This window comes from Chiloscyllium punctatum, chromosome 36, assembly GCF_047496795.1.
Source record: "Chiloscyllium punctatum isolate Juve2018m chromosome 36, sChiPun1.3, whole genome shotgun sequence".
NCBI classification, from domain to species: domain Eukaryota; kingdom Metazoa; phylum Chordata; class Chondrichthyes; order Orectolobiformes; family Hemiscylliidae; genus Chiloscyllium; species Chiloscyllium punctatum.
The window spans coordinates 62,714,215-62,741,514 of record NC_092774.1 but is presented as its reverse complement, the minus strand read 5'-3'; the positions used below and the strand labels follow the sequence as shown (position 1 = coordinate 62,741,514).

The following is a 27,300-nucleotide window of genomic DNA, read 5'->3' as shown; positions in this document are numbered from 1 at the left end:
TTTCTTCAGCAAGCTGCCTTTGCATCTACTTGCCGATGTTCATATCGATCCACTCCATTCAAACGGCATGGGTTTTAGAGGTCTCAGTGATATTCTGTTCTTGGTCGGTTTCCTCTGAACTGAATCGCAAAACCGGTTCTCTTCGATGCTAATGAGCTGGTAAAGTTGAAACTCAGACATCGTCCCCCACTATTAGGACGGATACCACCGATTGTGAATAACCTCAGAGAGAGACAAGTGACAGACAGTCGCCGTGGAATCCATGGGCTGAATGGCTTCTGTCTGCGCGACAATGATGCTACGTGTTGCTCAGGGAGCAAAAATGGTTCATTTTTAACCGTCCCTTCCGTGTTGGACTGCCTGCAGTCCCTCAGCTCAGGGCCGTGGGGATGACTCTCAGTGAGTGAAGGTTTCACGCGGATTCTCTTCATCTGGGACACTTGGGGCTCAGATGTTAACTGCTGCGCGGTCGCAGCAAAGAAAGCGATGCCCACTTTGCAATAGACTTTCCGTAAGATTGCTGCGTGAAGACGATTTCTGAACACCAAGCAGGCTGCACAACAATGTGAATTTACCTGGGCGAAGAGTCCTCGGTGTTCATTTCTCTCTGTCCTGCCAGCACAGCATCTTTCTGTCTCTCCGATAACAGACCTTTGGAGAAAGTTCACAATCAAAGTTGTTCATGTTCCCCGCATTAATGTAACTGACACCTCTCACCCCAAGAGTTTCAGAGAGAGAGAGAGAGACAAAGAGGGAGAGAGAGCAGAAGAGCGAATGGACTCTTACCCTCCCCCAAACCTACATTCCCCCACCCCCCCTCCCCCCAGAACAACGTGCAAGTAGAAATAAAATGGTTTAATTATCCGCCAGTGGAGATACTCCTGTTCCTGGGGAAGAGACAAACATCAGCCCCCCGGGGACAGAATGACAAGCAGATGTTCTGGAAAGGCTTTGCTGCTTGCAATTCTTGCAGCAATGTGGAATGTACTTCACACTGAGCAAGTTTCAGCTGGCTCAGAGTCTCCAATGTTCATTGCTGTGTTTGCCGCCAGCTCAGAGAAAGAACAATAGGCAGGACGTAGGAGTGAATAACGATCCTCGTGAGAGGGCGAATAACTGTTAATGGAGACTGTTAGTGGCTAACAATACGTCGTGTGTCATAGCAGACGAGGTGATAAACAGGAGTCTTTCGTGTGGTAGGGGTCAAGGACATGGGGGGGTTCAGGCCCTATAGTTATAGAACTCGATATTGGAGACCGGAGGGCTGGAAGGGCTCCAAGTGGAAAATGAGATGTTGTTCCTTCATCTGGAGCTAGAACACTGCTGCAAGCCTGAGACAGGGATGTTGGCCAGGGAACAGGGTGATGTGTTAAAGTGGCAGGCAACCGCAAGGTCAGGGCCTTTAGTTTCTGCGGGCAGAAGCGGGATGTTCTGCGAAGCAGTCACCCAGTTTATGCTTCATGCTACGTTGGGGAAACGACACTGTGAGCAGAGAATGCGGTGGAATGAAATAGCAGCAGGGAGACTGGATGAGAAGCAGCTGTTCGGGAAAGTCTTTGCCGCTTGCTCAAATGTATTTCATACTGAGCATGTCTCAGGTCGCTCAAGAGGTCTGGGGCATTACCTGCGTGCGTGCTTTCTGGCTCGTTGGTCTAGGCGTATGATTCTCGCTTAGGGTCTGTTCCTGCGCTGATTTGCGAGAGGTCCCGGGTTCAAATCCCGGACGAGCCCGTGTTTTTTTTTTAACTTGACTTGTGCAAAACTGCCTGATTGACTTTCTCAAAAAGCACCTTCGTGAAACCAGCGTGGGCTGCCTGGAGTACGAATGAGGCAGAAAACAGAGAAATGAAATGGTTGGAGATCGTGTTCAACAAGCTACTTGGATGCTGCCTGAACTGCTGTGCTCTTCCAGCACCACTAATCCAGAATCTGGTTTCCAGCATCTGCAGTCATTGTTTTTACCATAGTGCTCAACAGGTTGACGTGAGTGGTGCGGTGTTTGAGGAATGTCAGCAATCAAGGTAGATTGGAAAATTGGGACAGCTCTCCTCGGAGAACCGAACTTTTCCAAGTCATGAGGGACCTAGAAACAGGAAATAATGTTGTGAAAATGCTCCCACGCCTGAAAGGATCCATAACGATTCGGCAGAATTTTAGAGTCACGAGGAAAAGAAGTAAAAGTGACATTAGGAAGAACGTTTTCGTACAGGGAGTGGTGAGGGTCAGTAAGTCCCTGTCTGACATTGACAAAGAGGAAGATTCAATGGACCCAAAAGGGAATTCGGTGGTCACGTTCAGATGTGCAGATTTCCGCTGAGAAGGCGAGAGAATGAAATGAAACGACTAGAGTCACACGTTTACTTAAGCGTAGAACCAGCAGAGCGAAGGTGGGCCGCAGAGCCTCCGTCTGCGCTGTGACACATGTTGTGATTCAGTGTGAAATCACAGTTCGACCGACAGAATGTGGGAATTTAGAAAAAAGTTTATATTTACACAGCCTCCATACGTCTGCGAAACAGCATATCACACGACAGCAGTGGAGGTCTTTGACATCAGGCTCGAAGGTGCCTGCCGCGTGCCAGACAAAAACCTGAAGTGTTCCGCGCAACGAGCGTCTCCAAGCGGCAGCAGAGTGGCGCAGCGGGAGCGTGCTGGGCCCATAACCCAGAGGTCGATGGATCGAAACCATCCTCTGCTATCGTTCACTGTCACCTTGATCTGCTTTCTTCAGCAAGCTGCCTTTGCATCTACTTGCCGATGTTCATATCGATCCACTCCATTCAAACGGCATGGGTTTTAGAGGTCTCAGTGATATTCTGTTCTTGGTCGGTTTCCTCTGAACTGAATCGCAAAACCGGTTCTCTTCGATGCTAATGAGCTGGTAAAGTTGAAACTCAGACATCGTCCCCCACTATTAGGACGGATACCACCGATTGTGAATAACCTCAGAGAGAGACAAGTGACAGACAGTCGCCGTGGAATCCATGGGCTGAATGGCTTCTGTCTGCGCGACAATGATGCTACGTGTTGCTCAGGGAGCAAAAATGGTTCATTTTTAACCGTCCCTTCCGTGTTGGACTGCCTGCAGTCCCTCAGCTCAGGGCCGTGGGGATGACTCTCAGTGAGTGAAGGTTTCACGCGGATTCTCTTCATCTGGGACACTTGGGGCTCAGATGTTAACTGCTGCGCGGTCGCAGCAAAGAAAGCGATGCCCACTTTGTAATAGACTTTCCGTAAGATTGCTGCGTGAAGACGATTTCTGAACACCAAGCAGGCTGCACAACAATGTGAATTTACCTGGGCGAAGAGTCCTCGGTGTTCATTTCTCTCTGTCCTGCCAGCACAGCATCTTTCTGTCTCTCCGATAACAGACCTTTGGAGAAAGTTCACAATCAAAGTTGTTCATGTTCCCCGCATTAATGTAACTGACACCTCTCACCCCAAGAGTTTCAGAGAGAGAGAGAGAGACAAAGAGGGAGAGAGAGCAGAAGAGCGAATGGACTCTTACCCTCCCCCAAACCTACATTCCCCCACCCCCCCTCCCCCCAGAACAACGTGCAAGTAGAAATAAAATGGTTTAATTATCCGCCAGTGGAGATACTCCTGTTCCTGGGGAAGAGACAAACATCAGCCCCCCGGGGACAGAATGACAAGCAGATGTTCTGGAAAGGCTTTGCTGCTTGCAATTCTTGCAGCAATGTGGAATGTACTTCACACTGAGCAAGTTTCAGCTGGCTCAGAGTCTCCAATGTTCATTGCTGTGTTTGCCGCCAGCTCAGAGAAAGAACAATAGGCAGGACGTAGGAGTGAATAACGATCCTCGTGAGAGGGCGAATAACTGTTAATGGAGACTGTTAGTGGCTAACAATACGTCGTGTGTCATAGCAGACGAGGTGATAAACAGGAGTCTTTCGTGTGGTAGGGGTCAAGGACATGGGGGGGTTCAGGCCCTATAGTTATAGAACTCGATATTGAAGACCGGAGGGCTGGAAGGGCTCCAAGTGGAAAATGAGATGTTGTTCCTTCATCTGGAGCTAGAACACTGCTGCAAGCCTGAGACAGGGATGTTGGCCAGGGAACAGGGTGATGTGTTAAAGTGGCAGGCAACCGCAAGGTCAGGGCCTTTAGTTTCTGCGGGCAGAAGCGGGATGTTCTGCGAAGCAGTCACCCAGTTTATGCTTCATGCTACGTTGGGGAAACGACACTGTGAGCAGAGAATGCGGTGGAATGAAATAGCAGCAGGGAGACTGGATGAGAAGCAGCTGTTCGGGAAAGTCTTTGCCGCTTGCTCAAATGTATTTCATACTGAGCATGTCTCAGGTCGCTCAAGAGGTCTGGGGCATTACCTGCGTGCGTGCTTTCTGGCTCGTTGGTCTAGGCGTATGATTCTCGCTTAGGGTCTGTTCCTGCGCTGATTTGCGAGAGGTCCCGGGTTCAAATCCCGGACGAGCCCGTGTTTTTTTTTAACTTGACTTGTGCAAAACTGCCTGATTGACTTTCTCAAAAAGCACCTTCGTGAAACCAGCGTGGGCTGCCTGGAGTACGAATGAGGCAGAAAACAGAGAAATGAAATGGTTGGAGATCGTGTTCAACAAGCTACTTGGATGCTGCCTGAACTGCTGTGCTCTTCCAGCACCACTAATCCAGAATCTGGTTTCCAGCATCTGCAGTCATTGTTTTTACCATAGTGCTCAACAGGTTGACGTGAGTGGTGCGGTGTTTGAGGAATGTCAGCAATCAAGGTAGATTGGAAAATTGGGACAGCTCTCCTCGGAGAACCGAACTTTTCCAAGTCATGAGGGACCTAGAAACAGGAAATAATGTTGTGAAAATGCTCCCACGCCTGAAAGGATCCATAACGATTCGGCAGAATTTTAGAGTCACGAGGAAAAGAAGTAAAAGTGACATTAGGAAGAACGTTTTCGTACAGGGAGTGGTGAGGGTCAGTAAGTCCCTGTCTGACATTGACAAAGAGGAAGATTCAATGGACCCAAAAGGGAATTCGGTGGTCACGTTCAGATGTGCAGATTTCCGCTGAGAAGGCGAGAGAATGAAATGAAACGACTAGAGTCACACGTTTACTTAAGCGTAGAACCAGCAGAGCGAAGGTGGGCCGCAGAGCCTCCGTCTGCGCTGTGACACATGTTGTGATTCAGTGTGAAATCACAGTTCGACCGACAGAATGTGGGAATTTAGAAAAAAGTTTATATTTACACAGCCTCCATACGTCTGCGAAACAGCATATCACACGACAGCAGTGGAGGTCTTTGACATCAGGCTCGAAGGTGCCTGCCGCGTGCCAGACAAAAACCTGAAGTGTTCTGCGCAACGAGCGTCTCCAAGCGGCAGCAGAGTGGCGCAGCGGGAGCGTGCTGGGCCCATAACCCAGAGGTCGATGGATCGAAACCATCCTCTGCTATCGTTCACTGTCACCTTGACCTGCTTTCTTCAGCAAGCTGCCTTTGCATCTACTTGCCGATGTTCATATCGATCCACTCCATTCAAACGGCATGGGTTTTAGAGGTCTCAGTGATATTCTGTTCTTGGTCGGTTTCCTCTGAACTGAATCGCAAAACCGGTTCTCTTCGATGCTAATGAGCTGGTAAAGTTGAAACTCAGACATCGTCCCCCACTATTAGGACGGATACCACCGATTGTGAATAACCTCAGAGAGAGACAAGTGACAGACAGTCGCCGTGGAATCCATGGGCTGAATGGCTTCTGTCTGCGCGACAATGATGCTACGTGTTGCTCAGGGAGCAAAAATGGTTCATTTTTAACCGTCCCTTCCGTGTTGGACTGCCTGCAGTCCCTCAGCTCAGGGCCGTGGGGATGACTCTCAGTGAGTGAAGGTTTCACGCGGATTCTCTTCATCTGGGACACTTGGGGCTCAGATGTTAACTGCTGCGCGATCGCAGCAAAGAAAGCGATGCCCACTTTGCAATAGACTTTCCGTAAGATTGCTGCGTGAAGACGATTTCTGAACACCAAGCAGGCTGCACAACAATGTGAATTTACCTGGGCGAAGAGTCCTCGGTGTTCATTTCTCTCTGTCCTGCCAGCACAGCATCTTTCTGTCTCTCCGATAACAGACCTTTGGAGAAAGTTCACAATCAAAGTTGTTCATGTTCCCCGCATTAATGTAACTGACACCTCTCACCCCAAGAGTTTCAGAGAGAGAGAGAGAGACAAAGAGGGAGAGAGAGCAGAAGAGCGAATGGACTCTTACCCTCCCCCAAACCTACATTCCCCCACCCCCCCTCCCCCCAGAACAACGTGCAAGTAGAAATAAAATGGTTTAATTATCCGCCAGTGGAGATACTCCTGTTCCTGGGGAAGAGACAAACATCAGCCCCCCGGGGACAGAATGACAAGCAGATGTTCTGGAAAGGCTTTGCTGCTTGCAATTCTTGCAGCAATGTGGAATGTACTTCACACTGAGCAAGTTTCAGCTGGCTCAGAGTCTCCAATGTTCATTGCTGTGTTTGCCGCCAGCTCAGAGAAAGAACAATAGGCAGGACGTAGGAGTGAATAACGATCCTCGTGAGAGGGCGAATAACTGTTAATGGAGACTGTTAGTGGCTAACAATACGTCGTGTGTCATAGCAGACGAGGTGATAAACAGGAGTCTTTCGTGTGGTAGGGGTCAAGGACATGGGGGGGTTCAGGCCCTATAGTTATAGAACTCGATATTGAAGACCGGAGGGCTGGAAGGGCTCCAAGTGGAAAATGAGATGTTGTTCCTTCATCTGGAGCTAGAACACTGCTGCAAGCCTGAGACAGGGATGTTGGCCAGGGAACAGGGTGATGTGTTAAAGTGGCAGGCAACCGCAAGGTCAGGGCCTTTAGTTTCTGCGGGCAGAAGCGGGATGTTCTGCGAAGCAGTCACCCAGTTTATGCTTCATGCTACGTTGGGGAAACGACACTGTGAGCAGAGAATGCGGTGGAATGAAATAGCAGCAGGGAGACTGGATGAGAAGCAGCTGTTCGGGAAAGTCTTTGCCGCTTGCTCAAATGTATTTCATACTGAGCATGTCTCAGGTCGCTCAAGAGGTCTGGGGCATTACCTGCGTGCGTGCTTTCTGGCTCGTTGGTCTAGGCGTATGATTCTCGCTTAGGGTCTGTTCCTGCGCTGATTTGCGAGAGGTCCCGGGTTCAAATCCCGGACGAGCCCGTGTTTTTTTTTTAACTTGACTTGTGCAAAACTGCCTGATTGACTTTCTCAAAAAGCACCTTCGTGAAACCAGCGTGGGCTGCCTGGAGTACGAATGAGGCAGAAAACAGAGAAATGAAATGGTTGGAGATCGTGTTCAACAAGCTACTTGGATGCTGCCTGAACTGCTGTGCTCTTCCAGCACCACTAATCCAGAATCTGGTTTCCAGCATCTGCAGTCATTGTTTTTACCATAGTGCTCAACAGGTTGACGTGAGTGGTGCGGTGTTTGAGGAATGTCAGCAATCAAGGTAGATTGGAAAATTGGGACAGCTCTCCTCGGAGAACCGAACTTTTCCAAGTCATGAGGGACCTAGAAACAGGAAATAATGTTGTGAAAATGCTCCCACGCCTGAAAGGATCCATAACGATTCGGCAGAATTTTAGAGTCACGAGCAAAAGAAGTAAAAGTGACATTAGGAAGAACGTTTTCGTACAGGGAGTGGTGAGGGTCAGTAAGTCCCTGTCTGACATTGACAAAGAGGAAGATTCAATGGACCCAAAAGGGAATTCGGTGGTCACGTTCAGATGTGCAGATTTCCGCTGAGAAGGCGAGAGAATGAAATGAAACGACTAGAGTCACACGTTTACTTAAGCGTAGAACCAGCAGAGCGAAGGTGGGCCGCAGAGCCTCCGTCTGCGCTGTGACACATGTTGTGATTCAGTGTGAAATCACAGTTCGACCGACAGAATGTGGGAATTTAGAAAAAAGTTTATATTTACACAGCCTCCATACGTCTGCGAAACAGCATATCACACGACAGCAGTGGAGGTCTTTGACATCAGGCTCGAAGGTGCCTGCCGCGTGCCAGACAAAAACCTGAAGTGTTCTGCGCAACGAGCGTCTCCAAGCGGCAGCAGAGTGGCGCAGCGGGAGCGTGCTGGGCCCATAACCCAGAGGTCGATGGATCGAAACCATCCTCTGCTATCGTTCACTGTCACCTTGATCTGCTTTCTTCAGCAAGCTGCCTTTGCATCTACTTGCCGATGTTCATATCGATCCACTCCATTCAAACGGCATGGGTTTTAGAGGTCTCAGTGATATTCTGTTCTTGGTCGGTTTCCTCTGAACTGAATCGCAAAACCGGTTCTCTTCGATGCTAATGAGCTGGTAAAGTTGAAACTCAGACATCGTCCCCCACTATTAGGACGGATACCACCGATTGTGAATAACCTCAGAGAGAGACAAGTGACAGACAGTCGCCGTGGAATCCATGGGCTGAATGGCTTCTGTCTGCGCGACAATGATGCTACGTGTTGCTCAGGGAGCAAAAATGGTTCATTTTTAACCGTCCCTTCCGTGTTGGACTGCCTGCAGTCCCTCAGCTCAGGGCCGTGGGGATGACTCTCAGTGAGTGAAGGTTTCACGCGGATTCTCTTCATCTGGGACACTTGGGGCTCAGATGTTAACTGCTGCGCGGTCGCAGCAAAGAAAGCGATGCCCACTTTGCAATAGACTTTCCGTAAGATTGCTGCGTGAAGACGATTTCTGAACACCAAGCAGGCTGCACAACAATGTGAATTTACCTGGGCGAAGAGTCCTCGGTGTTCATTTCTCTCTGTCCTGCCAGCACAGCATCTTTCTGTCTCTCCGATAACAGACCTTTGGAGAAAGTTCACAATCAAAGTTGTTCATGTTCCCCGCATTAATGTAACTGACACCTCTCACCCCAAGAGTTTCAGAGAGAGAGAGAGAGACAAAGAGGGAGGGAGAGCAGAAGAGCGAATGGACTCTTACCCTCCCCCAAACCTACATTCCCCCACCCCCCCTCCCCCCAGAACAACGTGCAAGTAGAAATAAAATGGTTTAATTATCCGCCAGTGGAGATACTCCTGTTCCTGGGGAAGAGACAAACATCAGCCCCCCGGGGACAGAATGACAAGCAGATGTTCTGGAAAGGCTTTGCTGCTTGCAATCCTTGCAGCAATGTGGAATGTACTTCACACTGAGCAAGTTTCAGCTGGCTCAGAGTCTCCAATGTTCATTGCTGTGTTTGCCGCCAGCTCAGAGAAAGAACAATAGGCAGGACGTAGGAGTGAATAACGATCCTCGTGAGAGGGCGAATAACTGTTAATGGAGACTGTTAGTGGCTAACAATACGTCGTGTGTCATAGCAGACGAGGTGATAAACAGGAGTCTTTCGTGTGGTAGGGGTCAAGGACATGGGGGGGTTCAGGCCCTATAGTTATAGAACTCGATATTGAAGACCGGAGGGCTGGAAGGGCTCCAAGTGGAAAATGAGATGTTGTTCCTTCATCTGGAGCTAGAACACTGCTGCAAGCCTGAGACAGGGATGTTGGCCAGGGAACAGGGTGATGTGTTAAAGTGGCAGGCAACCGCAAGGTCAGGGCCTTTAGTTTCTGCGGGCAGAAGCGGGATGTTCTGCGAAGCAGTCACCCAGTTTATGCTTCATGCTACGTTGGGGAAACGACACTGTGAGCAGAGAATGCGGTGGAATGAAATAGCAGCAGGGAGACTGGATGAGAAGCAGCTGTTCGGGAAAGTCTTTGCCGCTTGCTCAAATGTATTTCATACTGAGCATGTCTCAGGTCGCTCAAGAGGTCTGGGGCATTACCTGCGTGCGTGCTTTCTGGCTCGTTGGTCTAGGCGTATGATTCTCGCTTAGGGTCTGTTCCTGCGCTGATTTGCGAGAGATCCCGGACGAGCCCGTGTTTTTTTTTAACTTGACTTGTGCAAAACTGCCTGATTGACTTTCTCAAAAAGCACCTTCGTGAAACCAGCGTGGGCTGCCTGGAGTACGAATGAGGCAGAAAACAGAGAAATGAAATGGTTGGAGATCGTGTTCAACAAGCTACTTGGATGCTGCCTGAACTGCTGTGCTCTTCCAGCACCACTAATCCAGAATCTGGTTTCCAGCATCTGCAGTCATTGTTTTTACCATAGTGCTCAACAGGTTGACGTGAGTGGTGCGGTGTTTGAGGAATGTCAGCAATCAAGGTAGATTGGAAAATTGGGACAGCTCTCCTCGGAGAACCGAACTTTTCCAAGTCATGAGGGACCTAGAAACAGGAAATAATGTTGTGAAAATGCTCCCACGCCTGAAAGGATCCATAACGATTCGGCAGAATTTTAGAGTCACGAGGAAAAGAAGTAAAAGTGACATTAGGAAGAACGTTTTCGTACAGGGAGTGGTGAGGGTCAGTAAGTCCCTGTCTGACATTGACAAAGAGGAAGATTCAATGGACCCAAAAGGGAATTCGGTGGTCACGTTCAGATGTGCAGATTTCCGCTGAGAAGGCGAGAGAATGAAATGAAACGACTAGAGTCACACGTTTACTTAAGCGTAGAACCAGCAGAGCGAAGGTGGGCCGCAGAGCCTCCGTCTGCGCTGTGACACATGTTGTGATTCAGTGTGAAATCACAGTTCGACCGACAGAATGTGGGAATTTAGAAAAAAGTTTATATTTACACAGCCTCCATACGTCTGCGAAACAGCATATCACACGACAGCAGTGGAGGTCTTTGACATCAGGCTCGAAGGTGCCTGCCGCGTGCCAGACAAAAACCTGAAGTGTTCTGCGCAACGAGCGTCTCCAAGCGGCAGCAGAGTGGCGCAGCGGGAGCGTGCTGGGCCCATAACCCAGAGGTCGATGGATCGAAACCATCCTCTGCTATCGTTCACTGTCACCTTGATCTGCTTTCTTCAGCAAGCTGCCTTTGCATCTACTTGCCGATGTTCATATCGATCCACTCCATTCAAACGGCATGGGTTTTAGAGGTCTCAGTGATATTCTGTTCTTGGTCGGTTTCCTCTGAACTGAATCGCAAAACCGGTTCTCTTCGATGCTAATGAGCTGGTAAAGTTGAAACTCAGACATCGTCCCCCACTATTAGGACGGATACCACCGATTGTGAATAACCTCAGAGAGAGACAAGTGACAGACAGTCGCCGTGGAATCCATGGGCTGAATGGCTTCTGTCTGCGCGACAATGATGCTACGTGTTGCTCAGGGAGCAAAAATGGTTCATTTTTAACCGTCCCTTCCGTGTTGGACTGCCTGCAGTCCCTCAGCTCAGGGCCGTGGGGATGACTCTCAGTGAGTGAAGGTTTCACGCGGATTCTCTTCATCTGGGACACTTGGGGCTCAGATGTTAACTGCTGCGCGGTCGCAGCAAAGAAAGCGATGCCCACTTTGCAATAGACTTTCCGTAAGATTGCTGCGTGAAGACGATTTCTGAACACCAAGCAGGCTGCACAACAATGTGAATTTACCTGGGCGAAGAGTCCTCGGTGTTCATTTCTCTCTGTCCTGCCAGCACAGCATCTTTCTGTCTCTCCGATAACAGACCTTTGGAGAAAGTTCACAATCAAAGTTGTTCATGTTCCCCGCATTAATGTAACTGACACCTCTCACCCCAAGAGTTTCAGAGAGAGAGAGAGAGACAAAGAGGGAGAGAGAGCAGAAGAGCGAATGGACTCTTACCCTCCCCCAAACCTACATTCCCCCACCCCCCCTCCCCCCAGAACAACGTGCAAGTAGAAATAAAATGGTTTAATTATCCGCCAGTGGAGATACTCCTGTTCCTGGGGAAGAGACAAACATCAGCCCCCCGGGGACAGAATGACAAGCAGATGTTCTGGAAAGGCTTTGCTGCTTGCAATTCTTGCAGCAATGTGGAATGTACTTCACACTGAGCAAGTTTCAGCTGGCTCAGAGTCTCCAATGTTCATTGCTGTGTTTGCCGCCAGCTCAGAGAAAGAACAATAGGCAGGACGTAGGAGTGAATAACGATCCTCGTGAGAGGGCGAATAACTGTTAATGGAGACTGTTAGTGGCTAACAATACGTCGTGTGTCATAGCAGACGAGGTGATAAACAGGAGTCTTTCGTGTGGTAGGGGTCAAGGACGTGGGGGGGTTCAGGCCCTATAGTTATAGAACTCGATATTGAAGACCGGAGGGCTGGAAGGGCTCCAAGTGGAAAATGAGATGTTGTTCCTTCATCTGGAGCTAGAACACTGCTGCAAGCCTGAGACAGGGATGTTGGCCAGGGAACAGGGTGATGTCTTAAAGTGGCAGGCAACCGCAAGGTCAGGGCCTTTAGTTTCTGCGGGCAGAAGCGGGATGTTCTGCGAAGCAGTCACCCAGTTTATGCTTCATGCTACGTTGGGGAAACGACACTGTGAGCAGAGAATGCGGTGGAATGAAATAGCAGCAGGGAGACTGGATGAGAAGCAGCTGTTCGGGAAAGTCTTTGCCGCTTGCTCAAATGTATTTCATACTGAGCATGTCTCAGGTCGCTCAAGAGGTCTGGGGCATTACCTGCGTGCGTGCTTTCTGGCTCGTTGGTCTAGGCGTATGATTCTCGCTTAGGGTCTGTTCCTGCGCTGATTTGCGAGAGGTCCCGGGTTCAAATCCCGGACGAGCCCGTGTTTTTTTTTAACTTGACTTGTGCAAAACTGCCTGATTGACTTTCTCAAAAAGCACCTTCGTGAAACCAGCGTGGGCTGCCTGGAGTACGAATGAGGCAGAAAACAGAGAAATGAAATGGTTGGAGATCGTGTTCAACAAGCTACTTGGATGCTGCCTGAACTGCTGTGCTCTTCCAGCACCACTAATCCAGAATCTGGTTTCCAGCATCTGCAGTCATTGTTTTTACCATAGTGCTCAACAGGTTGACGTGAGTGGTGCGGTGTTTGAGGAATGTCAGCAATCAAGGTAGATTGGAAAATTGGGACAGCTCTCCTCGGAGAACCGAACTTTTCCAAGTCATGAGGGACCTAGAAACAGGAAATAATGTTGTGAAAATGCTCCCACGCCTGAAAGGATCCATAACGATTCGGCAGAATTTTAGAGTCACGAGGAAAAGAAGTAAAAGTGACATTAGGAAGAACGTTTTCGTACAGGGAGTGGTGAGGGTCAGTAAGTCCCTGTCTGACATTGACAAAGAGGAAGATTCAATGGACCCAAAAGGGAATTCGGTGGTCACGTTCAGATGTGCAGATTTCCGCTGAGAAGGCGAGAGAATGAAATGAAACGACTAGAGTCACACGTTTACTTAAGCGTAGAACCAGCAGAGCGAAGGTGGGCCGCAGAGCCTCCGTCTGCGCTGTGACACATGTTGTGATTCAGTGTGAAATCACAGTTCGACCGACAGAATGTGGGAATTTAGAAAAAAGTTTATATTTACACAGCCTCCATACGTCTGCGAAACAGCATATCACACGACAGCAGTGGAGGTCTTTGACATCAGGCTCGAAGGTGCCTGCCGCGTGCCAGACAAAAACCTGAAGTGTTCTGCGCAACGAGCGTCTCCAAGCGGCAGCAGAGTGGCGCAGCGGGAGCGTGCTGGGCCCATAACCCAGAGGTCGATGGATCGAAAGCAGATCACTGTCACCTTGATCTGCTTTCTTCAGCAAGCTGCCTTTGCATCTACTTGCCGATGTTCATATCGATCCACTCCATTCAAACGGCATGCGTTTTAGAGGTCTCAGTGATATTCTGTTCTTGGTCGGTTTCCTCTGAACTGAATCGCAAAACCGGTTCTCTCCGATGCTAATGAGCTGGTAAAGTTGAAACTCAGACATCGTCCCCCACTATTAGGACGGATACCACCGATTGTGAATAACCTCAGAGAGAGACAAGTGACAGACAGTCGCCGTGGAATCCATGGGCTGAATGGCTTCTGTCTGCGCGACAATGATGCTACGTGTTGCTCAGGGAGCAAAAATGGTTCATTTTTAACCGTCCCTTCCGTGTTGGACTGCCTGCAGTCCCTCAGCTCAGGGCCGTGGGGATGACTCTCAGTGAGTGAAGGTTTCACGCGGATTCTCTTCATCTGGGACACTTGGGGCTCAGATGTTAACTGCTGCGCGGTCGCAGCAAAGAAAGCGATGCCCACTTTGCAATAGACTTTCCGTAAGATTGCTGCGTGAAGACGATTTCTGAACACCAAGCAGGCTGCACAACAATGTGAATTTACCTGGGCGAAGAGTCCTCGGTGTTCATTTCTCTCTGTCCTGCCAGCACAGCATCTTTCTGTCTCTCCGATAACAGACCTTTGGAGAAAGTTCACAATCAAAGTTGTTCATGTTCCCCGCATTAATGTAACTGACACCTCTCACCCCAAGAGTTTCAGAGAGAGAGAGAGAGAGAGAAAGAGGGAGAGAGAGCAGAAGAGCGAATGGACTCTTACACTCCCCCAAACCTACATTCCCCCACCCCCCCCCCACCCCCCAGAACAACGTGCAAGTAGAAATAAAATGGTTTAATTATCCGCCAGTGGAGATACTCCTGTTCCTGGGGAAGAGACAAACATCAGCCCCCCGGGGACAGAATGACAAGCAGATGTTCTGGAAAGGCTTTGCTGCTTGCAATTCTTGCAGCAATGTGGAATCTACTTCACACTGAGCAAGTTTCAGCTGGCTCAGAGTCTCCAATGTTCATTGCTGTGTTTACCGCCAGCTCAGAGAAAGAACAATAGGCAGGACGCAGGAGTGAATAACGATCCTCGTGAGAGGGCGAATAACTGTTAATGGAGACTGTTAGTGGCTAACAATACGTCGTGTGTCATAGCAGACGAGGTGATAAACAGGAGTCTTTCGTGTGGTAGGGGTCAAGGACATGGGGGGGGTTCAGGCCCTATAGTTATAGAACTCGATATTGAAGACCGGAGGGCTGGAAGGGCTCCAAGTGGAAAATGAGATGTTGTTCCTTCATCTGGAGCGAGAACACTGCTGCAAGCCTGAGACAGGGATGTTGGCCAGGGAACAGGGTGATGTGTTAAAGTGGCAGGCAACCGCAAGGTCAGGGCCTTTAGTTTCTGCGGGCAGAAGCGGGATGTTCTGCGAAGCAGTCACCCAGTTTATGCTTCATGCTACGTTGGGGAAACGACACTGTGAGCAGAGAATGCGGTGGAATGAAATAGCAGCAGGGAGACTGGATGAGAAGCAGCTGTTCGGGAAAGTCTTTGCCGCTTGCTCAAATGTATTTCATACTGAGCATGTCTCAGGTCGCTCAAGAGGTCTGGGGCATTACCTGCGTGCGTGCTTTCTGGCTCGTTGGTCTAGGCGTATGATTCTCGCTTAGGGTCTGTTCCTGCGCTGATTTGCGAGAGGTCCCGGGTTCAAATCCCGGACGAGCCCGTGTTTTTTTTTTAACTTGACTTGTGCAAAACTGCCTGATTGACTTTCTCAAAAAGCACCTTCGTGAAACCAGCGTGGGCTGCCTGGAGTACGAATGAGGCAGAAAACAGAGAAATGAAATGGTTGGAGATCGTGTTCAACAAGCTACTTGGATGCTGCCTGAACTGCTGTGCTCTTCCAGCACCACTAATCCAGAATCTGGTTTCCAGCATCTGCAGTCATTGTTTTTACCATAGTGCTCAACAGGTTGACGTGAGTGGTGCGGTGTTTGAGGAATGTCAGCAATCAAGGTAGATTGGAAAATTGGGACAGCTCTCCTCGGAGAACCGAACTTTTCCAAGTCATGAGGGACCTAGAAACAGGAAATAATGTTGTGAAAATGCTCCCACGCCTGAAAGGATCCATAACGATTCGGCAGAATTTTAGAGTCACGAGCAAAAGAAGTAAAAGTGACATTAGGAAGAACGTTTTCGTACAGGGAGTGGTGAGGGTCAGTAAGTCCCTGTCTGACATTGACAAAGAGGAAGATTCAATGGACCCAAAAGGGAATTCGGTGGTCACGTTCAGATGTGCAGATTTCCGCTGAGAAGGCGAGAGAATGAAATGAAACGACTAGAGTCACACGTTTACTTAAGCGTAGAACCAGCAGAGCGAAGGTGGGCCGCAGAGCCTCCGTCTGCGCTGTGACACATGTTGTGATTCAGTGTGAAATCACAGTTCGACCGACAGAATGTGGGAATTTAGAAAAAAGTTTATATTTACACAGCCTCCATACGTCTGCGAAACAGCATATCACACGACAGCAGTGGAGGTCTTTGACATCAGGCTCGAAGGTGCCTGCCGCGTGCCAGACAAAAACCTGAAGTGTTCTGCGCAACGAGCGTCTCCAAGCGGCAGCAGAGTGGCGCAGCGGGAGCGTGCTGGGCCCGTAACCCAGAGGTCGATGGATCGAAACCATCCTCTGCTATCGTTCACTGTCACCTTGATCTGCTTTCTTCAGCAAGCTGCCTTTGCATCTACTTGCCGATGTTCATATCGATCCACTCCATTCAAATGGCATGGGTTTTAGAGGTCTCAGTGATATTCTGTTCTTGGTCGGTTTCCTCTGAACTGAATCGCAAAACCGGTTCTCTTCGATGCTAATGAGCTGGTAAAGTTGAAACTCAGACATCGTCCCCCACTATTAGGACGGATACCACCGATTGTGAATAACCTCAGAGAGAGACAAGTGACAGACAGTCGCCGTGGAATCCATGGGCTGAATGGCTTCTGTCTGCGCGACAATGATGCTACGTGTTGCTCAGGGAGCAAAAATGGTTCATTTTTAACCGTCCCTTCCGTGTTGGACTGCCTGCAGTCCCTCAGCTCAGGGCCGTGGGGATGACTCTCAGTGAGTGAAGGTTTCACGCGGATTCTCTTCATCTGGGACACTTGGGGCTCAGATGTTAACTGCTGCGCGGTCGCAGCAAAGAAAGCGATGCCCACTTTGCAATAGACTTTCCGTAAGATTGCTGCGTGAAGACGATTTCTGAACACCAAGCAGGCTGCACAACAATGTGAATTTACCTGGGCGAAGAGTCCTCGGTGTTCATTTCTCTCTGTCCTGCCAGCACAGCATCTTTCTGTCTCTCCGATAACAGACCTTTGGAGAAAGTTCACAATCAAAGTTGTTCATGTTCCCCGCATTAATGTAACTGACACCTCTCACCCCAAGAGTTTCAGAGAGAGAGAGAGAGACAAAGAGGGAGAGAGAGCAGAAGAGCGAATGGACTCTTACCCTCCCCCAAACCTACATTCCCCCACCCCCCCTCCCCCCAGAACAACGTGCAAGTAGAAATAAAATGGTTTAATTATCCGCCAGTGGAGATACTCCTGTTCCTGGGGAAGAGACAAACATCAGCCCCCCGGGGACAGAATGACAAGCAGATGTTCTGGAAAGGCTTTGCTGCTTGCAATTCTTGCAGCAATGTGGAATGTACTTCACACTGAGCAAGTTTCAGCTGGCTCAGAGTCTCCAATGTTCATTGCTGTGTTTGCCGCCAGCTCAGAGAAAGAACAATAGGCAGGACGTAGGAGTGAATAACGATCCTCGTGAGAGGGCGAATAACTGTTAATGGAGACTGTTAGTGGCTAACAATACGTCGTGTGTCATAGCAGACGAGGTGATAAACAGGAGTCTTTCGTGTGGTAGGGGTCAAGGACGTGGGGGGGTTCAGGCCCTATAGTTATAGAACTCGATATTGAAGACCGGAGGGCTGGAAGGGCTCCAAGTGGAAAATGAGATGTTGTTCCTTCATCTGGAGCGAGAACACTGCTGCAAGCCTGAGACAGGGATGTTGGCCAGGGAACAGGGTGATGTCTTAAAGTGGCAGGCAACCGCAAGGTCAGGGCCTTTAGTTTCTGCGGGCAGAAGCGGGATGTTCTGCGAAGCAGTCACCCAGTTTATGCTTCATGCTACGTTGGGGAAACGACACTGTGAGCAGAGAATGCGGTGGAATGAAATAGCAGCAGGGAGACTGGATGAGAAGCAGCTGTTCGGGAAAGTCTTTGCCGCTTGCTCAAATGTATTTCATACTGAGCATGTCTCAGGTCGCTCAAGAGGTCTGGGGCATTACCTGCGTGCGTGCTTTCTGGCTCGTTGGTCTAGGCGTATGATTCTCGCTTAGGGTCTGTTCCTGCGCTGATTTGCGAGAGGTCCCGGGTTCAAATCCCGGACGAGCCCGTGTTTTTTTTTAACTTGACTTGTGCAAAACTGCCTGATTGACTTTCTCAAAAAGCACCTTCGTGAAACCAGCGTGGGCTGCCTGGAGTACGAATGAGGCAGAAAACAGAGAAATGAAATGGTTGGAGATCGTGTTCAACAAGCTACTTGGATGCTGCCTGAACTGCTGTGCTCTTCCAGCACCACTAATCCAGAATCTGGTTTCCAGCATCTGCAGTCATTGTTTTTACCATAGTGCTCAACAGGTTGACGTGAGTGGTGCGGTGTTTGAGGAATGTCAGCAATCAAGGTAGATTGGAAAATTGGGACAGCTCTCCTCGGAGAACCGAACTTTTCCAAGTCATGAGGGACCTAGAAACAGGAAATAATGTTGTGAAAATGCTCCCACGCCTGAAAGGATCCATAACGATTCGGCAGAATTTTAGAGTCACGAGCAAAAGAAGTAAAAGTGACATTAGGAAGAACGTTTTCGTACAGGGAGTGGTGAGGGTCAGTAAGTCCCTGTCTGACATTGACAAAGAGGAAGATTCAATGGACCCAAAAGGGAATTCGGTGGTCACGTTCAGATGTGCAGATTTCCGCTGAGAAGGCGAGAGAATGAAATGAAACGACTAGAGTCACACGTTTACTTAAGCGTAGAACCAGCAGAGCGAAGGTGGGCCGCAGAGCCTCCGTCTGCGCTGTGACACATGTTGTGATTCAGTGTGAAATCACAGTTCGACCGACAGAATGTGGGAATTTAGAAAAAAGTTTATATTTACACAGCCTCCATACGTCTGCGAAACAGCATATCACACGACAGCAGTGGAGGTCTTTGACATCAGGCTCGAAGGTGCCTGCCGCGTGCCAGACAAAAACCTGAAGTGTTCTGCGCAACGAGCGTCTCCAAGCGGCAGCAGAGTGGCGCAGCGGGAGCGTGCTGGGCCCATAACCCAGAGGTCGATGGATCGAAACCATCCTCTGCTATCGTTCACTGTCACCTTGATCTGCTTTCTTCAGCAAGCTGCCTTTGCATCTACTTGCCGATGTTCATATCGATCCACTCCATTCAAACGGCATGGGTTTTAGAGGTCTCAGTGATATTCTGTTCTTGGTCGGTTTCCTCTGAACTGAATCGCAAAACCGGTTCTCTTCGATGCTAATGAGCTGGGAAAGTTGAAACTCAGACATCGTCCCCCACTATTAGGACCGATACCACCGATTGTGAATAACCTCAGAGAGAGACAAGTGACAGACAGTCGCCGTGGAATCCATGGGCTGAATGGCTTCTGTCTGCGCGACAATGATGCTACGTGTTGCTCAGGGAGCAAAAATGGTTCATTTTTAACCGTCCCTTCCGTGTTGGACTGCCTGCAGTCCCTCAGCTCAGGGCCGTGGGGATGACTCTCAGTGAGTGAAGGTTTCACGCGGATTCTCTTCATCTGGGACACTTGGGGCTCAGATGTTAACTGCTGCGCGGTCGCAGCAAAGAAAGCGATGCCCACTTTGCAATAGACTTTCCGTAAGATTGCTGTGTGAAGACGATTTCTGAACACCAAGCAGGCTGCACAACAATGTGAATTTACCTGGGCGAAGAGTCCTCGGTGTTCATTTCTCTCTGTCCTGCCAGCACAGCATCTTTCTGTCTCTCCGATAACAGACCTTTGGAGAAAGTTCACAATCAAAGTTGTTCATGTTCCCCGCATTAATGTAACTGACACCTCTCACCCCAAGAGTTTTAGAGAGAGAGAGAGAGAGAGAAAGAGGGAGAGAGAGCAGAAGAGCGAATGGACTCTTACACTCCCCCAAACCTACATTCCCCCACCCCCCCCCACCCCCCAGAACAACGTGCAAGTAGAAATAAAATGGTTTAATTATCCGCCAGTGGAGATACTCCTGTTCCTGGGGAAGAGACAAACATCAGCCCCCCGGGGACAGAATGACAAGCAGATGTTCTGGAAAGGCTTTGCTGCTTGCAATTCTTGCAGCAATGTGGAATCTACTTCACACTGAGCAAGTTTCAGCTGGCTCAGAGTCTCCAATGTTCATTGCTGTGTTTACCGCCAGCTCAGAGAAAGAACAATAGGCAGGACGCAGGAGTGAATAACGATCCTCGTGAGAGGGCGAATAACTGTTAATGGAGACTGTTAGTGGCTAACAATACGTCGTGTGTCATAGCAGCCGAGGTGATAAACAGGAGTCTTTCGTGTGGTAGGGGTCAAGGACATGGGGGGGGTTCAGGCCCTATAGTTATAGAACTCGATATTGAAGACCGGAGGGCTGGAAGGGCTCCAAGTGGAAAATGAGATGTTGTTCCTTCATCTGGAGCGAGAACACTGCTGCAAGCCTGAGACAGGGATGTTGGCCAGGGAACAGGGTGATGTGTTAAAGTGGCAGGCAACCGCAAGGTCAGGGCCTTTAGTTTCTGCGGGCAGAAGCGGGATGTTCTGCGAAGCAGTCACCCAGTTTATGCTTCATGCTACGTTGGGGAAACGACACTGTGAGCAGAGAATGCGGTGGAATGAAATAGCAGCAGGGAGACTGGATGAGAAGCAGCTGTTCGGGAAAGTCTTTGCCGCTTGCTCAAATGTATTTCATACTGAGCATGTCTCAGGTCGCTCAAGAGGTCTGGGGCATTACCTGCGTGCGTGCTTTCTGGCTCGTTGGTCTAGGCGTATGATTCTCGCTTAGGGTCTATTCCTGCGCTGATTTGCGAGAGGTCCCGAGTTCAAATCCCGGACGAGCCCGTGTTTTTTTTTTAACTTGACTTGTGCAAAACTGCCTGATTGACTTTCTCAAAAAGCACCTTCGTGAAACCAGCGTGGGCTGCCTGGAGTACGAATGAGGCAGAAAACAGAGAAATGAAATGGTTGGAGATCGTGTTCAACAAGCTACTTGGATGCTGCCTGAACTGCTGTGCTCTTCCAGCACCACTAATCCAGAATCTGGTTTCCAGCATCTGCAGTCATTGTTTTTACCATAGTGCTCAACAGGTTGACGTGAGTGGTGCGGTGTTTGAGGAATGTCAGCAATCAAGGTAGATTGGAAAATTGGGACAGCTCTCCTCGGAGAACCGAACTTTTCCAAGTCATGAGGGACCTAGAAACAGGAAATAATGTTGTGAAAATGCTCCCACGCCTGAAAGGATCCATAACGATTCGGCAGAATTTTAGAGTCACGATCAAAAGAAGTAAAAGTGACATTAGGAAGAACGTTTTCGTACAGGGAGTGGTGAGGGTCAGTAAGTCCCTGTCTGACATTGACAAAGAGGAAGATTCAATGGACCCAAAAGGGAATTCGGTGGTCACGTTCAGATGTGCAGATTTCCGCTGAGAAGGCGAGAGAATGAAATGAAACGACTAGAGTCACACGTTTACTTAAGCGTAGAACCAGCAGAGCGAAGGTGGGCCGCAGAGCCTCCGTCTGCGCTGTGACACATGTTGTGATTCAGTGTGAAATCACAGTTCGACCGACAGAATGTGGGAATTTAGAAAAAAGTTTATATTTACACAGCCTCCATACGTCTGCGAAACAGCATATCACACGACAGCAGTGGAGGTCTTTGACATCAGGCTCGAAGGTGCCTGCCGCGTGCCAGACAAAAACCTGAAGTGTTCTGCGCAACGAGCGTCTCCAAGCGGCAGCAGAGTGGCGCAGCGGGAGCGTGCTGGGCCCATAACCCAGAGGTCGATGGATCGAAACCATCCTCTGCTATCGTTCACTGTCACCTTGATCTGCTTTCTTCAGCAAGCTGCCTTTGCATCTACTTGCCGATGTTCATATCGATCCACTCCATTCAAACGGCATGGGTTTTAGAGGTCTCAGTGATATTCTGTTCTTGGTCGGTTTCCTCTGAACTGAATCGCAAAACCGGTTCTCTTCGATGCTAATGAGCTGGTAAAGTTGAAACTCAGACATCGTCCCCCACTATTAGGACGGATACCACCGATTGTGAATAACCTCAGAGAGAGACAAGTGACAGACAGTCGCCGTGGAATCCATGGGCTGAATGGCTTCTGTCTGCGCGACAATGATGCTACGTGTTGCTCAGGGAGCAAAAATGGTTCATTTTTAACCGTCCCTTCCGTGTTGGACTGCCTGCAGTCCCTCAGCTCAGGGCCGTGGGGATGACTCTCAGTGAGTGAAGGTTTCACGCGGATTCTCTTCATCTGGGACACTTGGGGCTCAGATGTTAACTGCTGCGCTGTCGCAGCAAAGAAAGCGATGCCCACTTTGCAATAGACTTTCCGTAAGATTGCTGCGTGAAGACGATTTCTGAACACCAAGCAGGCTGCACAACAATGTGAATTTACCTGGGCGAAGAGTCCTCGGTGTTCATTTCTCTCTGTCCTGCCAGCACAGCATCTTTCTGTCTCTCCGATAACAGACCTTTGGAGAAAGTTCACAATCAAAGTTGTTCATGTTCCCCGCATTAATGTAACTGACACCTCTCACCCCAAGAGTTTCAGAGAGAGAGAGAGAGAGAGAGAAAGAGGGAGAGAGAGCAGAAGAGCGAATGGACTCTTACACTCCCCCAAACCTACATTCCCCCACCCCCCCCACCCCCCAGAACAACGTGCAAGTAGAAATAAAATGGTTTAATTATCCGCCAGTGGAGATACTCCTGTTCCTGGGGAAGAGACAAACATCAGCCCCCCGGGGACAGAATGACAAGCAGATGTTCTGGAAAGGCTTTGCTGCTTGCAATTCTTGCAGCAATGTGGAATCTACTTCACACTGAGCAAGTTTCAGCTGGCTCAGAGTCTCCAATGTTCATTGCTGTGTTTACCGCCAGCTCAGAGAAAGAACAATAGGCAGGACGCAGGAGTGAATAACGATCCTCGTGAGAGGGCGAATAACTGTTAATGGAGACTGTTAGTGGCTAACAATACGTCGTGTGTCATAGCAGACGAGGTGATAAACAGGAGTCTTTCGTGTGGTAGGGGTCAAGGACATGGGGGGGGGTTCAGGCCCTATAGTTATAGAACTCGATATTGAAGACCGGAGGGCTGGAAGGGCTCCAAGTGGAAAATGAGATGTTGTTCCTTCATCTGGAGCGAGAACACTGCTGCAAGCCTGAGACAGGGATGTTGGCCAGGGAACAGGGTGATGTGTTAAAGTGGCAGGCAACCGCAAGGTCAGGGCCTTTAGTTTCTGCGGGCAGAAGCGGGATGTTCTGCGAAGCAGTCACCCAGTTTATGCTTCATGCTACGTTGGGGAAACGACACTGTGAGCAGAGAATGCGGTGGAATGAAATAGCAGCAGGGAGACTGGATGAGAAGCAGCTGTTCGGGAAAGTCTTTGCCGCTTGCTCAAATGTATTTCATACTGAGCATGTCTCAGGTCGCTCAAGAGGTCTGGGGCATTACCTGCGTGCGTGCTTTCTGGCTCGTTGGTCTAGGCGTATGATTCTCGCTTAGGGTCTGTTACTGCGCTGATTTGCGAGAGGTCCCGGGTTCAAATCCCGGACGAGCCCGTGTTTTTTTTTTAACTTGACTTGTGCAAAACTGCCTGATTGACTTTCTCAAAAAGCACCTTCGTGAAACCAGCGTGGGCTGCTTGGAGTACGAATGAGGCAGAAAACAGAGAAATGAAATGATTGGAGATCGTGTTCAACAAGCTACTTGGATGCTGCCTGAACTGCTGTGCTCTTCCAGCACCACTAATCCAGAATCTGGTTTCCAGCATCTGCAGTCATTGTTTTTACCATAGTGCTCAACAGGTTGACGTGAGTGGTGCGGTGTTTGAGGAATGTCAGCAATCAAGGTAGATTGGAAAATTGGGACAGCTCTCCTCGGAGAACCGAACTTTTCCAAGTCATGAGGGACCTAGAAACAGGAAATAATGTTGTGAAAATGCTCCCACGCCTGAAAGGATCCATAACGATTCGGCAGAATTTTAGAGTCACGAGCAAAAGAAGTAAAAGTGACATTAGGAAGAACGTTTTCGTACAGGGAGTGGTGAGGGTCAGTAAGTCCCTGTCTGACATTGACAAAGAGGAAGATTCAATGGACCCAAAAGGGAATTCGGTGGTCACGTTCAGATGTGCAGATTTCCGCTGAGAAGGCGAGAGAATGAAATGAAACGACTAGAGTCACACGTTTACTTAAGCGTAGAACCAGCAGAGGGAAGGTGGGCCGCAGAGCCTCCGTCTGCGCTGTGACACATGTTGTGATTCAGTGTGAAATCACAGTTCGACCGACAGAATGTGGGAATTTAGAAAAAAGTTTATATTTACACAGCCTCCATACGTCTGCGAAACAGCATATCACACGACAGCAGTGGAGGTCTTTGACATCAGGCTCGAAGGTGCCTGCCGCGTGCCAGACAAAAACCTGAAGTGTTCTGCGCAACGAGCGTCTCCAAGCGGCAGCAGAGTGGCGCAGCGGGAGCGTGCTGGGCCCATAACCCAGAGGTCGATGGATCGAAAGCAGAATACTGTCACCTTGATCTGCTTTCTTCAGCAAGCTGCCTTTGCATCTACTTGCCGATGTTCATATCGATCCACTCCATTCAAACGGCATGGGTTTTAGAGGTCTCAGTGATATTCTGTTCTTGGTCGGTTTCCTCTGAACTGAATCGCAAAACCGGTTCTCTCCGATGCTAATGAGCTGGTAAAGTTGAAACTCAGACATCGTCCCCCACTATTAGGACGGATACCACCGATTGTGAATAACCTCAGAGAGAGACAAGTGACAGACAGTCGCCGTGGAATCCATGGGCTGAATGGCTTCTGTCTGCGCGACAATGATGCTACGTGTTGCTCAGGGAGCAAAAATGGTTCATTTTTAACCGTCCCTTCCGTGTTGGACTGCCTGCAGTCCCTCAGCTCAGGGCCGTGGGGATGACTCTCAGTGAGTGAAGGTTTCACGCGGATTCTCTTCATCTGGGACACTTGGGGCTCAGATGTTAACTGCTGCGCGGTCGCAGCAAAGAAAGCGATGCCCACTTTGCAATAGACTTTCCGTAAGATTGCTGCGTGAAGACGATTTCTGAACACCAAGCAGGCTGCACAACAATGTGAATTTACCTGGGCGAAGAGTCCTCGGTGTTCATTTCTCTCTGTCCTGCCAGCACAGCATCTTTCTGTCTCTCCGATAACAGACCTTTGGAGAAAGTTCACAATCAAAGTTGTTCATGTTCCCCGCATTAATGTAACTGACACCTCTCACCCCAAGAGTTTCAGAGAGAGAGAGAGAGAGAGAAAGAGGGAGAGAGAGCAGAAGAGCGAATGGACTCTTACACTCCCCCAAACCTACATTCCCCCACCCCCCCCACCCCCCAGAACAACGTGCAAGTAGAAATAAAATGGTTTAATTATCCGCCAGTGGAGATACTCCTGTTCCTGGGGAAGAGACAAACATCAGCCCCCCGGGGACAGAATGACAAGCAGATGTTCTGGAAAGGCTTTGCTGCTTGCAATTCTTGCAGCAATGTGGAATCTACTTCACACTGAGCAAGTTTCAGCTGGCTCAGAGTCTCCAATGTTCATTGCTGTGTTTACCGCCAGCTCAGAGAAAGAACAATAGGCAGGACGCAGGAGTGAATAACGATCCTCGTGAGAGGGCGAATAACTGTTAATGGAGACTGTTAGTGGCTAACAATACGTCGTGTGTCATAGCAGACGAGGTGATAAACAGGAGTCTTTCGTGTGGTAGGGGTCAAGGACATGGGGGGGGTTCAGGCCCTATAGTTATAGAACTCGATATTGAAGACCGGAGGGCTGGAAGGGCTCCAAGTGGAAAATGAGATGTTGTTCCTTCATCTGGAGCGAGAACACTGCTGCAAGCCTGAGACAGGGATGTTGGCCAGGGAACAGGGTGATGTGTTAAAGTGGCAGGCAACCGCAAGGTCAGGGCCTTTAGTTTCTGCGGGCAGAAGCGGGATGTTCTGCGAAGCAGTCACCCAGTTTATGCTTCATGCTACGTTGGGGAAACGACACTGTGAGCAGAGAATGCGGTGGAATGAAATAGCAGCAGGGAGACTGGATGAGAAGCAGCTGTTCGGGAAAGTCTTTGCCGCTTGCTCAAATGTATTTCATACTGAGCATGTCTCAGGTCGCTCAAGAGGTCTGGGGCATTACCTGCGTGCGTGCTTTCTGGCTCGTTGGTCTAGGCGTATGATTCTCGCTTAGGGTCTGTTACTGCGCTGATTTGCGAGAGGTCCCGGGTTCAAATCCCGGACGAGCCCGTGTTTTTTTTTAACTTGACTTGTGCAAAACTGCCTGATTGACTTTCTCAAAAAGCACCTTCGTGAAACCAGCGTGGGCTGCTTGGAGTACGAATGAGGCAGAAAACAGAGAAATGAAATGATTGGAGATCGTGTTCAACAAGCTACTTGGATGCTGCCTGAACTGCTGTGCTCTTCCAGCACCACTAATCCAGAATCTGGTTTCCAGCATCTGCAGTCATTGTTTTTACCATAGTGCTCAACAGGTTGACGTGAGTGGTGCGGTGTTTGAGGAATGTCAGCAATCAAGGTAGATTGGAAAATTGGGACAGCTCTCCTCGGAGAACCGAACTTTTCCAAGTCATGAGGGACCTAGAAACAGGAAATAATGTTGTGAAAATGCTCCCACGCCTGAAAGGATCCATAACGATTCGGCAGAATTTTAGAGTCACGAGGAAAAGAAGTAAAAGTGACATTAGGAAGAACGTTTTCGTACAGGGAGTGGTGAGGGTCAGTAAGTCCCTGTCTGACATTGACAAAGAGGAAGATTCAATGGACCCAAAAGGGAATTCGGTGGTCACGTTCAGATGTGCAGATTTCCGCTGAGAAGGCGAGAGAATGAAATGAAACGACTAGAGTCACACGTTTACTTAAGCGTAGAACCAGCAGAGCGAAGGTGGGCCGCAGAGCCTCCGTCTGCGCTGTGACACATGTTGTGATTCAGTGTGAAATCACAGTTCGACCGACAGAATGTGGGAATTTAGAAAAAAGTTTATATTTACACAGCCTCCATACGTCTGCGAAACAGCATATCACACGACAGCAGTGGAGGTCTTTGACATCAGGCTCGAAGGTGCCTGCCGCGTGCCAGACAAAAACCTGAAGTGTTCTGCGCAACGAGCGTCTCCAAGCGGCAGCAGAGTGGCGCAGCGGGAGCGTGCTGGGCCCATAACCCAGAGGTCGATGGATCGAAACCATCCTCTGCTGTCGTTCACTGTCACCTTGATCTGCTTTCTTCAGCAAGCTGCCTTTGCATCTACTTGCCGATGTTCATATCGATCCACTCCATTCAAACGGCATGGGTTTTAGAGGTCTCAGTGATATTCTGTTC

General features: G+C 49.4%; 7 non-coding genes across 7 annotated transcripts; all 7 read left to right on the top strand.

The window, feature by feature from the left end:
• The first annotated feature begins 2,626 nt into the window (after positions 1-2,626).
• trnam-cau (transfer RNA methionine (anticodon CAU)) lies at positions 2,627-2,698 on the top strand. The gene has a single exon. It is a non-coding gene; the product is annotated as a tRNA-Met (tRNA).
• Positions 2,699-5,347: 2,649 nt separating this feature from the next.
• Positions 5,348-5,419, top strand: trnam-cau (transfer RNA methionine (anticodon CAU)). Its single transcript has one exon. It is a non-coding gene; the product is annotated as a tRNA-Met (tRNA).
• Positions 5,420-8,069: 2,650 nt separating this feature from the next.
• On the top strand, positions 8,070-8,141 carry trnam-cau (transfer RNA methionine (anticodon CAU)). Its single transcript has one exon. It is a non-coding gene; the product is annotated as a tRNA-Met (tRNA).
• Positions 8,142-10,777: 2,636 nt separating this feature from the next.
• trnam-cau (transfer RNA methionine (anticodon CAU)) lies at positions 10,778-10,849 on the top strand. The gene has a single exon. It is a non-coding gene; the product is annotated as a tRNA-Met (tRNA).
• Positions 10,850-16,214: 5,365 nt separating this feature from the next.
• On the top strand, positions 16,215-16,286 carry trnat-cgu (transfer RNA threonine (anticodon CGU)). The gene has a single exon. It is a non-coding gene; the product is annotated as a tRNA-Thr (tRNA).
• Positions 16,287-18,935: 2,649 nt separating this feature from the next.
• On the top strand, positions 18,936-19,007 carry trnam-cau (transfer RNA methionine (anticodon CAU)). Its single transcript has one exon. It is a non-coding gene; the product is annotated as a tRNA-Met (tRNA).
• A 2,655-nt stretch (positions 19,008-21,662) lies between these two features.
• Positions 21,663-21,734, top strand: trnam-cau (transfer RNA methionine (anticodon CAU)). Its single transcript has one exon. It is a non-coding gene; the product is annotated as a tRNA-Met (tRNA).
• Positions 21,735-27,300: the final 5,566 nt, after the last annotated feature.